We start from the raw sequence: 9,756 nt of genomic DNA on the forward strand, positions 1-9,756 counted from the left end.
TTCCACCCCCCCACCCCCGTGGGCACAGTAACATGGTGAACGTCTCTGTGGACACCTGCCTTCTCGAGACCCGGACCCACAGTGTCCGAAATCAAGTGACCCGCCCCCCCCCCCAAGACACCTTGAGCTAAAGGGTGGCTGAAGGATGGGCAGTGCCCCTCCGGAAGCCGCGTGCGCATTCCAGGAGAGTCGGGAGACAACCCGGCACCTGAGCCTGTTAGAAACTTTAACTCTCCTTTTTTTTTCTTTTGATAATTTTCCAAATGGCTTAAAGTCAAGTCCCAGGAAAGCAGGCCCCGCTGGTAGGAGATGAAGTGTTTGGATCCGGTTCTCGAGTGCACTAGCGCGAAAGGCTGTAATTCAAACTTTAATGATACCGGAATCTGCAGTGAGTTACAGGAGATCCTGCTCCTGCTTCCCAAGCCCGGTTCCCCCACCCTAGCTCCTCCAGCCGTGCGCGCGTGGAGCAGGCAGGGTTGGGGTCAAGCACGCGGCCGCAGCGGTCTGCCTGCTCTCAGAAGAGATCCTGGTCTGAATATGCTTTACCCTATTCGTGGACTGCGGAGCTCCCTGGAGAAGGGGCGCTGTGCGAACTGGGCACCAACCCCGGATGTTGTTTGCACAGAAAGGGGATCAGCCGCCCTGCCCCTCCCCCGCCGCCTGCCTGGGAGCCTCAGGACAGCTGCTGCCTTAGAGCAGACCCAGGCCAAGGCTCCAGCTCCAGTTGCTGTTCAGACACAGGGATGACACCCCTCTGGGCTGTGCTCCTGTGGGCCAGGGAAGGTCAGGGCTTCTCCGTTGTGTCCACCCGTCCAAGCTGTGCAGCCCGGATAGTCTTGGGACACTCCTTACAGACAGGTCTGGAGTAGATTGGCAGGGGGTGCTCGGGCACCCTCCTCCCCCATGCCCAGGTGAGGGCACAGAGCAAGGCAGGCCAACGTCCTGCCCCAGGGCGAGGGGAGTGTACTGCAGTGTGTCTATGTCACTTTTAGCCCTCCACAGTGGCAGTGTGGGGACCTTGGGTCCTCTGTGACGCCCCCAAGGAGGAGGAGTGTCAGTGGCACAGACACCCATGGTGTCTCTGGCATTGGCTGGAGTCTCAATGACAGGCCAGACTCAACCTCTTGTGACCTTTCTAAACCGTCATCCCAATAAATCCAGGAAAGGAGGGGGAAGTTCACCACTTACCTCAGGCCAGGAGAGCCCCAGCAGGACACCCTGTGCCCAGGCTCTCCAGCGCCTGCAGCCACCCCTGGGTGTCTCAGTCCCTGTTCTCTGCTGAGCACAAGACAAGTGGGTGGGGATGACCCCAGGATCCACCTCCTGGACTCTGAGTCCTCTTCAGAGACCTCCTGAGGGAAAGGGGACAAGTGCAGCTCCAGGTAGCAGGACCAGCTTCCCCTGTGGACGACAGAAGTCGGGCTCTCACCAGGTCCCCCGTGGTCCCTGTGTCAGGGACGCGCAGCCTGTACTGAGAACTGCCTCCCTCTGCCTACTCTGGGCTCCATGCTGCTCCCTGGAGCCACAGAGGGTCCTCGCCTCACCTGATGGAGCAGCCTCCAAGCGCTGGTCGATGGAGGCCACTGGACCCCACAGGCTTGGGCTCGACCGTCCTCTTGCCAGCGTGATGCCCTGCCCAAGCTCGGCTCACCAGGAGGGCCTGCCGAGGTCAAGGCCGTGAGGTTGGCTGGTTGGTGTTGACGAGTCCCTATTGAGCCCAGGTGGTGTCTTCGTCCCACACATGAGTTAGGGCATGAACCCCCAAGTGTCAACCCAAGACGACCCACGACCGTCACTCCGCAGGTCCAGAGACCGCACGGAAGGAACAGAAACTCAGTGATCCTCTCCGCCCGGAGCCCTAGCCCACAGCCCCACAGCACAGACGAGTGGGGGCGGGAGAGCTGCCCCAACCTGAACTAACACACGCTTCTGCTCCCCTGTGAGTTCAGAAGACCCGCCCTCCCCGCCCAGAGCTGCAGCCCTGCCAGAACCCCGGCCTGATAACACTGGAGCACACTCCAGCCGCCCAGCCACCCATCCCGAGCTCGGTCACAGCCCACGGGCTGGGGATTTAGCTCAGTTGATAGAATGCTTACCTCACATGCACAAGGCCATGGGTTCAATCCCCAGCACCACAAAAGAGAAAAAAAAGTGAAGGAATAAAATGTGGTTAATCTGGGAAATAGAATATCACTCAACCATAAAAAAGAGTGAAGGCCTGACACAGACCTCAGTACAGACCAACCTTGAAACATGAAGGGAAGGAAGCCAGACAGAAAACCGTACCTGATGTTGTTTGATTTCATTTACACGAGATATCCAAAATACCCACATTAATAGAGCAGAGCTATTAGAGGCTGATGACGACATTCTGAAATTAGATTGTCATGAAGATTGCACAACTGCATGGATGTTCTGGGAAGAACTGAGCCGTGTACTCTAGACGGTAGGTTCTGTGATACGTGATCACGTCTTCACAGGACGAATGAAGCCCCTGAGGGGTGGCAGAGGGACCAGGGGTGACGCCTGCACCTTCTTGGGGCCTTCCTCACGCCACTCTTAGGCAACAAGCTTTTGAGGGCAAAAGTCCCCAGAATTTGAACAAGTGCCCAATGTTACAGCAAAACGTTCTAGGGGACCCATCGACCCAGTTTTCTGGCTGATCACAGGCCTCTTTGAGGTGTAGTCTTAATGAACCGGCTAATTCCAGTGGAACTCAGAAATATCTAGAAGGAACTGCCAACTTGGTCAAGATTGGAGGTTTGAATAAAGTTGGCCTGGAAGCCGTGCAAGTTGATCTATTTCGTAACAAAACCCCAACTCAATGAAGTGTGCTTTCACTTAACCCGTCTCAGGGAATCTTCATTGTGCTGTCTCCACAGCGGGTGTCCCTGCCAACGGGAGCCTGGCCTCTGGGCCAGCTGATTTCTCAACCTAGGTACGCACACTAACTTCACGTCCCAGTGTGCGCCCTGCCCGGGGCCTGGTGATGCCAGGGCTCAGGTTCCCAAGTGTCCGCCTCCTTGAGTGTTGAGAAAAAACTTGTATTTCCTAATTGTTTAGAAACTAGGGCTAGACATGGGGGACTGGCAGGGCGGCCGCTCAGCCACTGAAGTGACCTGGAGGAAGAGCGAGCGTGAACAAGCCGCAGAGCCTTCTCTGTTCCCGGTGCTGGGCCTCACCAAGGCCTGACCCTCTGCAGTCCACACTAGGGTGGCAAGTGAAGGGACACCCAGTTCACAGGGACTGTCAGAACTGCCCACAATTAACTGTGAAGACACTGACTGTTTCCGGTCTTCCTCTCCCAGGTGTGTGCTCCTCTGTGGACCTCGTCCCTGTCCCCTTCCTTTCCCTGCACACCTGCCTGAATGTGGCTGAGCCCTGGCTGGGCTCTGTGAGGAGAGCTGTACACGGACTTGAGACACGTGACTGCAACTCTCAGCACTGTGCAGCCCTCTCGATCAGAGAAGTCACATGAGGACATTTCACCTAGGAATTGCATTGAGCCACTACTGAGTGACGAAGACCCCAGGACACAGTCGCAGCTCACCCAGAGGAGGGCCACAAGCTCCCAGAAGTCCACGGAAGGCGGCCAAGCTGGGAAAGCACTGTGGTGGCCAGAGCCTGGGGTGCTTCTTTCCCTCGTTCTCCTGCGCAGGTCTGCACCCTCAAACCACCCGCGGTCCAGGCGCTGCTGGAACTCTGCCCGACAAGGTTGGCACCCAGCTGGAAGGAAGAGGAAATGCTGGGGTTGACAAAGGACGCACCTTCTCTCCGAGTCACTCCGGGTCACTGGCCGCCCAAGCACACCTGAGCTCAGCGCGCCTCACACAGGGCGCTCACAGCGTCAGAAAGAAGCGTGAGGAAGGCTGGGAGACACAGCCTCATCCTGGGCAACCACGCGCTCAGGGAGCCGAGATCCTGGACCCCTGGTAGACCCCCAGCTTGCTCTGCCACACAGATTGTGGACAGGTTGTTTGTTAAGAAATCAGGCCATGAATGAGCAGGAAGGGATTAGTGGTAACCTTGGAGGATGGGTCATTCCAGTATCTCCTGTTTTCTTTTTGCTTTTTATTGTTTTGTCTTTTCTTATTTGGGGGTATATCTAAAAATACAGGCAAGACTTAAAAGAAATACAGTAAAAAGCCAATTGAGTAGATTCTGAAACAGATAAGGAGAGGAGTTGCCCAGATTGCGATCCTGTGGAGAACTTACCTGTGTCTTCAGAAGACATAGGAGAGGAAGTGTTGCTTTGATGGACTCCTGAGAAATCTACTTTAAAGTCTTTCCTGGGTACCAGACAGCATAGGTCTCCTGGGCCTGACCTGATTCAGTACCAACAACTGAAGCCTGTGGCCTCCCAGCTCGGGAGGGTGAAGTCTGAGGCCAGGGCATTGCTGCCTCCCGAGGACCCACAGCACTGGGGCCAGGCCTCAGCCTTCCCTGGCCTGTAGGTAGCTGTCTTCCCGTCATCGCCTCTTGCACGGGTCTCTGCATCCAAATCTCCACTATTTGTAACGACACTAGCCACAGTGGGTTGAGGCCACTCACTCTAATAACCACATCTTCACCTGGTCATCTGAAAAGGGCCTCCCCAGAAGAAAGGAGGCCATCATACACATCACAGGACAGGACTTCGGCATCCTCTAGGGGATGCAGTCCAACCCCATACACTTAAGAAAAATCGTTATGACAATGTTTCTATCTAAACACAAATTCCAACGTCATACGATTTCCTAACCTATTGCTACACCAAAAAATTTCATTCATTGGTGTTCTCGTTTAATTTTAATGAAAATTAAAAATGTGATTAATTCTTTTGCACCTTATTTATGTCAAACATTTTACACGTTTGGTTTAAAAAGCCTCTTTATGGGGCTGGGAATGTGGCTCAAGCAGTAGCGCGCTCGCCTGGCATGCGTGCCGCCCAAGTTCGATCCTCAGCACCACATACAAAAACAAAGATGTGTCTGCCGAAAACTAAAAAATAAATATTAAAAAATTCTCTCTCTCTCTCTCTCTCTCTCTCTCTCTCTCTCTCTCTCTCAAAAAACAAAGCCTCTTTATTCTTAAGTATTTAAGCACAAATTAGAAGCCAATTTTATTGAAGGGAAATTAAGGACATAGATATTGAGATAAGATTTGAGGTCAATGTTCAAATTCAGAATCCTGGCTAAGTTATCATGAAAAAGTATATGTCACCCCAAACCCTTACATAATAAGCACAGCAGCTTTCTTCATAACCACCCAGGACTTTAGCCAGGGTGTGCGGCGAGAGCTGGATGGTGAGACCAACTCTGGTGCTTCCCTCCAGGGAGCACTGCTCGGGAGTGAAAGGTAACGGGGTATGGAGACAGCAAGTGGATGAAGCACCAGAAAATCAGACTGAGTGAAACAATGATTCCATCCTACCTACATCGGATGCCATTTTTATAGCATCTTTTAAGTGACACGATTTTAGAAATGGTGGGCTTACTGGGATTGCCAGGGGTTAAGGATGGAGGAAGCCCAGTGGGAGGGTGGGTGTGGGATGGTTCAGTGTCTTGACTCCGGTGGTGGATGTGTGAACCCAAGTGAGGAGAGAACCAGACAGGACGTCATCCACCCACACACGCATGTGCACCTGTGTGTCCACACATACACACACTCAAGCAGAAATTCAACTGGGAAATCTGAATAAGATCTGTGGACAGTGTTGACGCCTAGGGAGGAGCTACAGACCCTGTTTATGTAGTTTACGTGTACGTTTGGACACATGCATCACAGTTCTGCAAAAGGTCACCGTCGGGAGAGACATGGTGAAGGACACGTGGTCTCTGTCTTTAATATGTCTTACAACTGCTGTGAATCTACATTACCTAAATGAATTATGGCTTTACATATTTTCAAATGTATTTGTTTTGAAAACAATTTTGGTATGCTTTGAACTACAGAGCTGTGGTGACATGCAATGCAAGTATTATAAATGTTGTTTCTTAATGCATCGATTAGTCACCATGAAGACAAAAAGCAAAGTTAAAAGGATACGTCAGAGAGGAGATTAATGGAACTAGACTAGAAAAACAACATCTAGATGGAGCAGACGGGCGAGAGGGATGACTGGAATGAAGAGAATCTGTCCAGATGCGTTCATTAGATAAATATTAGGTACTCTGCTCCTCGGTTGAAAATTAAGATGGATTCAAAGCCATCGACTGTGGATGTATAAATCTCCCCTTTATAATAAAAACTCTACAGCATTATTCAATTAATTTCTTCATTATCTCGAGGAGAGTTATAATGTAAGGCTAAAGAAAATATATAGTTGAATCGCGTTCAAAACCCACAAAGGCATTATTCATAAAATGCACCCCAAATATTTTTTCCATTGTACCTGAGCAATCGTACATCCAGTGTGACCTCTGTCTCTCGGAACCTCAGTCAGTCCCAGCAGGGCTCACCCTGGCTGCCCAGCTGGCCTGGCCTCATGCTCCTGTGCTCCTCAACGGGCTTCATTTCTTGTCTCTGCACCTTGGTTATGCTCTAACCCACTATATAATGGGTTCATTATGTCTGTAATTTGTTATCTGTCTTCCTCTTCCAGCAAAGACACTAGATGAGGCAGGATTGGGGCTGCGGCATGAGTTGGTGGAACATAGTTGGTGCATAATAAATGCGTGTGGACTGAATGAATGAATTTTAAGACGTCATGGTCTCATGTTCACATCAGACTTTCTGGGTAAAGACTGAAGGGAAGAAGGAAAGGCGGGGTGGCTTCCCAGCTTTGCCCTTGCCACCCACCGTTGCACCAGCACAGCGATGGCCTGAGCCCTTGAAGCGAGGCAGGAGTTCTGGGGTGAACCCTGCCGTCCCTGAAACACCGTGACAGTGCACCACAGTGGGCGGAGCCTTGCAGCGAGTGTAGAAAGTACGTACCCATGGCCAAGACGTCGCGTGTCACGTGTACTTTACAGCTGAGAAGGAACACGAAAACACCACCACAAATAGTGACACCCCAGCTGGAAAACTGTCACTGCCACAGAAGAGAGGCAGCCAGGGCTATGTGATTTTGCAAACAAGAGAGTGGCTGGGTGGGTGTAGCTCAGTGGCAGGGTTCTCAGTGAGGGCATGGGGCCCTGGATTAGGTCCCTAGCCCTAGCACTGCAGAGAGACAGACAGACAGAGAGAGGGAGTGCACTGAGCCCTGAGTGGAGGGCACCCTGGTGGCTTGGAGCCTGACGATGGGGGCAGCTCCTGGAGATGGAGCACTCTCAGGGAGGAGCCCAAGTCACAGGGCCCATGTGAGCAGCTACATTTGATGTAGGAGGCCAAGCTAGGAAGCAAAGGTGCGGAGGTAACGCTGAGTCCAGATGAAGAAGTGCCCAGGCCAAGCAGGAGCCGCTCCTAATGAAGAGCAAGGGCCGCGTGCAGTTAACGAGACGCTCAGACCAAGAAACAGGGTATTACTCACAATGCATGAATAATTCCCAAAGTCCAGGGCCTCTCCTGCTAATCCCAGCACAGCACATGGGTTGACGTGTACCTCCAACCATGGTGAGGGTTTGTGCTGATCCCTTCCTCCAGCCACCTGCCCCTCGTGCCCTCTGAGCCAGGGCACATTCCTGAGCACTGAGCAGCAGTTTGCAGGAGACAACAGGCTCCAGTTACAGGAACCTAACAATGACCTTGACCACATCACCACAGTCCTCCTTTTAACTGCACAATGCAAAAGCACATAAGAATCTTTTTCTGTAAAATATAAGAATTTTTGCTTTCACATGTGGCATGAAACAAATAAAACATTAATATCAATTTGTATTCCAGAGAATCTATTTATTGTGCCATTTTTTGCCAACTTTAAAAAACTCTGATTTCTTTAAATGTATACCTTTATTTTTTTAAAAAAAAAAATTTTTTTTTAGTTGTGGGTGGACACAATGTCTTTATTTATTTATTTTTATGTGGTGCTGAGGATTGAACCAGTGTCTCATACATACAAGGCTGACGCTCTGCCACTGAGCTACAGCCCCAACCCAAATGTATACCTTTCTTTTTATAAATAATCATAGCTGATTACCATGTGCATATCTAAAGCTTAGGAATTTTTAAAAATTCAAGAGGCCACTTTAATTTGGAAAGAATGTCAAAATTGCTTCTTTATAATAAATCTAGATATAACATGGAAAACACATTTACAGTCCAATAATTCTTTGTTTTGAGTTTTCACTGGGGGATGGAAAGGACTTGTTATTTTTCATAATCAAGTCGTATCATTAGCATCTTCTGAACTAGACAGGAGCCCACATTGGTCATTTCATTGAGTCCTCACAGGAATCCAAGCTGAGGGTGTTTACCTATTTTCCAAGTTCAGAGAGGTCAAAGAAGGACTCTGGTCACACAGGTGACCAGTCCAAACGCCTGCTGTCCAGAGCCTCACTTTCTCTGCGAGCAGCCAATCCGGGGAACTTCTGAGCACCAAGCCTTTCACTTAGCCACTCCTCTCTTTCCACCACAAAGTTGCTTTTTCTCCCCAAAACAGATGCACAGAGGGTGCTTCAGGATTAAAGCTCCCTGTGGAACGCGCCGCCACGCTCAAAGGCTTCCACTTCCTCCTGGAATCCCTGTGAAAACACAGGAAAGGGTAAAAACAACAGCTCAGAAAGCCCGGCTGCCGATCAGCCCCCTGCCAGAGCCCGGGAGCCGCGCCAGTGCCAGCGCCGGAGGACAATAGGACCCTATTGAGAAAACCCAGGGCTGCGAGGCCTGCAACCCACCGGGCGCCTGCAGGCCCCTGCGCCCTCTGCCCGCCTCGCGGGCGCTGGTCAGCTGCCCCTGGAGCTCAACAGCGGTTTGCTTGTGTTTTGTTTTTTTAAGAAACCAGAGAGAGAGAAACAATAAGACACCATTTCTACCAAAGAACCAAGGAACAGAGAAGCCTGGGCCCCCCTTGATGCTGCCCATCCTCAGATGTCAGCTCCTCAGCTCTCCAGGGACAGCGGGATCTGAGGCGCGGTGCCTGAACCTGACCTTCCCCTGCCTCCACCAGGCCTGCGCGTTCCCTCACCTGGCTCTTTGGAAAGGCTTTGCCCCATCGTCCCTTCCCACCCACCCTGTGCCTGGAGGCCAGGAGGGCTTCAGGGGAGCCAGGGCTCCGCCCCAGGTGCACCCTCGCTCCCCCCCTGCAGGCATCTTGACCTTCCTTAACTCCTTCCTTAACTCTATCCCACTAAAAAGCCGGATGCTACCAGAGCTCATGCTCAGCCCCTCACATGGAGCCTCCTGCTACCCCCCGGTCTAGAACCTTCTGTCCCTCTGGCCCTTTACTTGACTCACTTCTGTTCATCCTCTGGGGTAGATATGGCGAAGGGCAAACCTCCCTACCCCTCCTGGCCAAGTCAGGGTGATTGAGGCACACCCCGCAGAGGGTGTCTCAAGTCCTGGAGAGAGCTTGGGTCCTGGGAGCCCAATCTGAGTACAGAGCCCTGTACACAGCAGGCACTCCCTAGGTGCACAGGAGCCAAGGCAAGCCTTCTGAGTCTTGATGCTCACAAATGAGGAGATAACTTCTGGGAATGATGATGCTCTTTCCTTTTCTATCTCCCAAGATCCAACACAGTTTTTAATTTTAAAAAAATGCTCAATAAATGTGCTGAGAGGATCAAATGTTAAGATTTGACGTGTGAGTATAGAAAGTGCTGGATGAACTGCAGGAGGGGAGAGTAGAGACATGGTGGGGGGGGGAACCTCGGCTGGAGGGGTGTGAAGACTGTGTTGAGA

The 9,756-nt window shown here is 51.5% G+C and overlaps 1 long non-coding RNA gene across 1 annotated transcript; it reads right to left on the bottom strand.

Moving 5' to 3' along the window:
- Positions 1–1,273: 1,273 nt before the first annotated feature.
- Positions 1,274–2,240, bottom strand: LOC143411805 (uncharacterized). Its single transcript, XR_013092893.2, has 3 exons — positions 2,097–2,240; positions 1,545–1,660; positions 1,274–1,401 (listed from the first exon to the last, which is right to left on the bottom strand). It is a non-coding gene; the product is annotated as an uncharacterized LOC143411805 (long non-coding RNA).
- Between the last annotated feature and the right edge of the window lie 7,516 nt (positions 2,241–9,756).

This window comes from Callospermophilus lateralis, chromosome 12 (genome assembly GCF_048772815.1).
Source record: "Callospermophilus lateralis isolate mCalLat2 chromosome 12, mCalLat2.hap1, whole genome shotgun sequence".
Classification (NCBI taxonomy): domain Eukaryota; kingdom Metazoa; phylum Chordata; class Mammalia; order Rodentia; family Sciuridae; genus Callospermophilus; species Callospermophilus lateralis.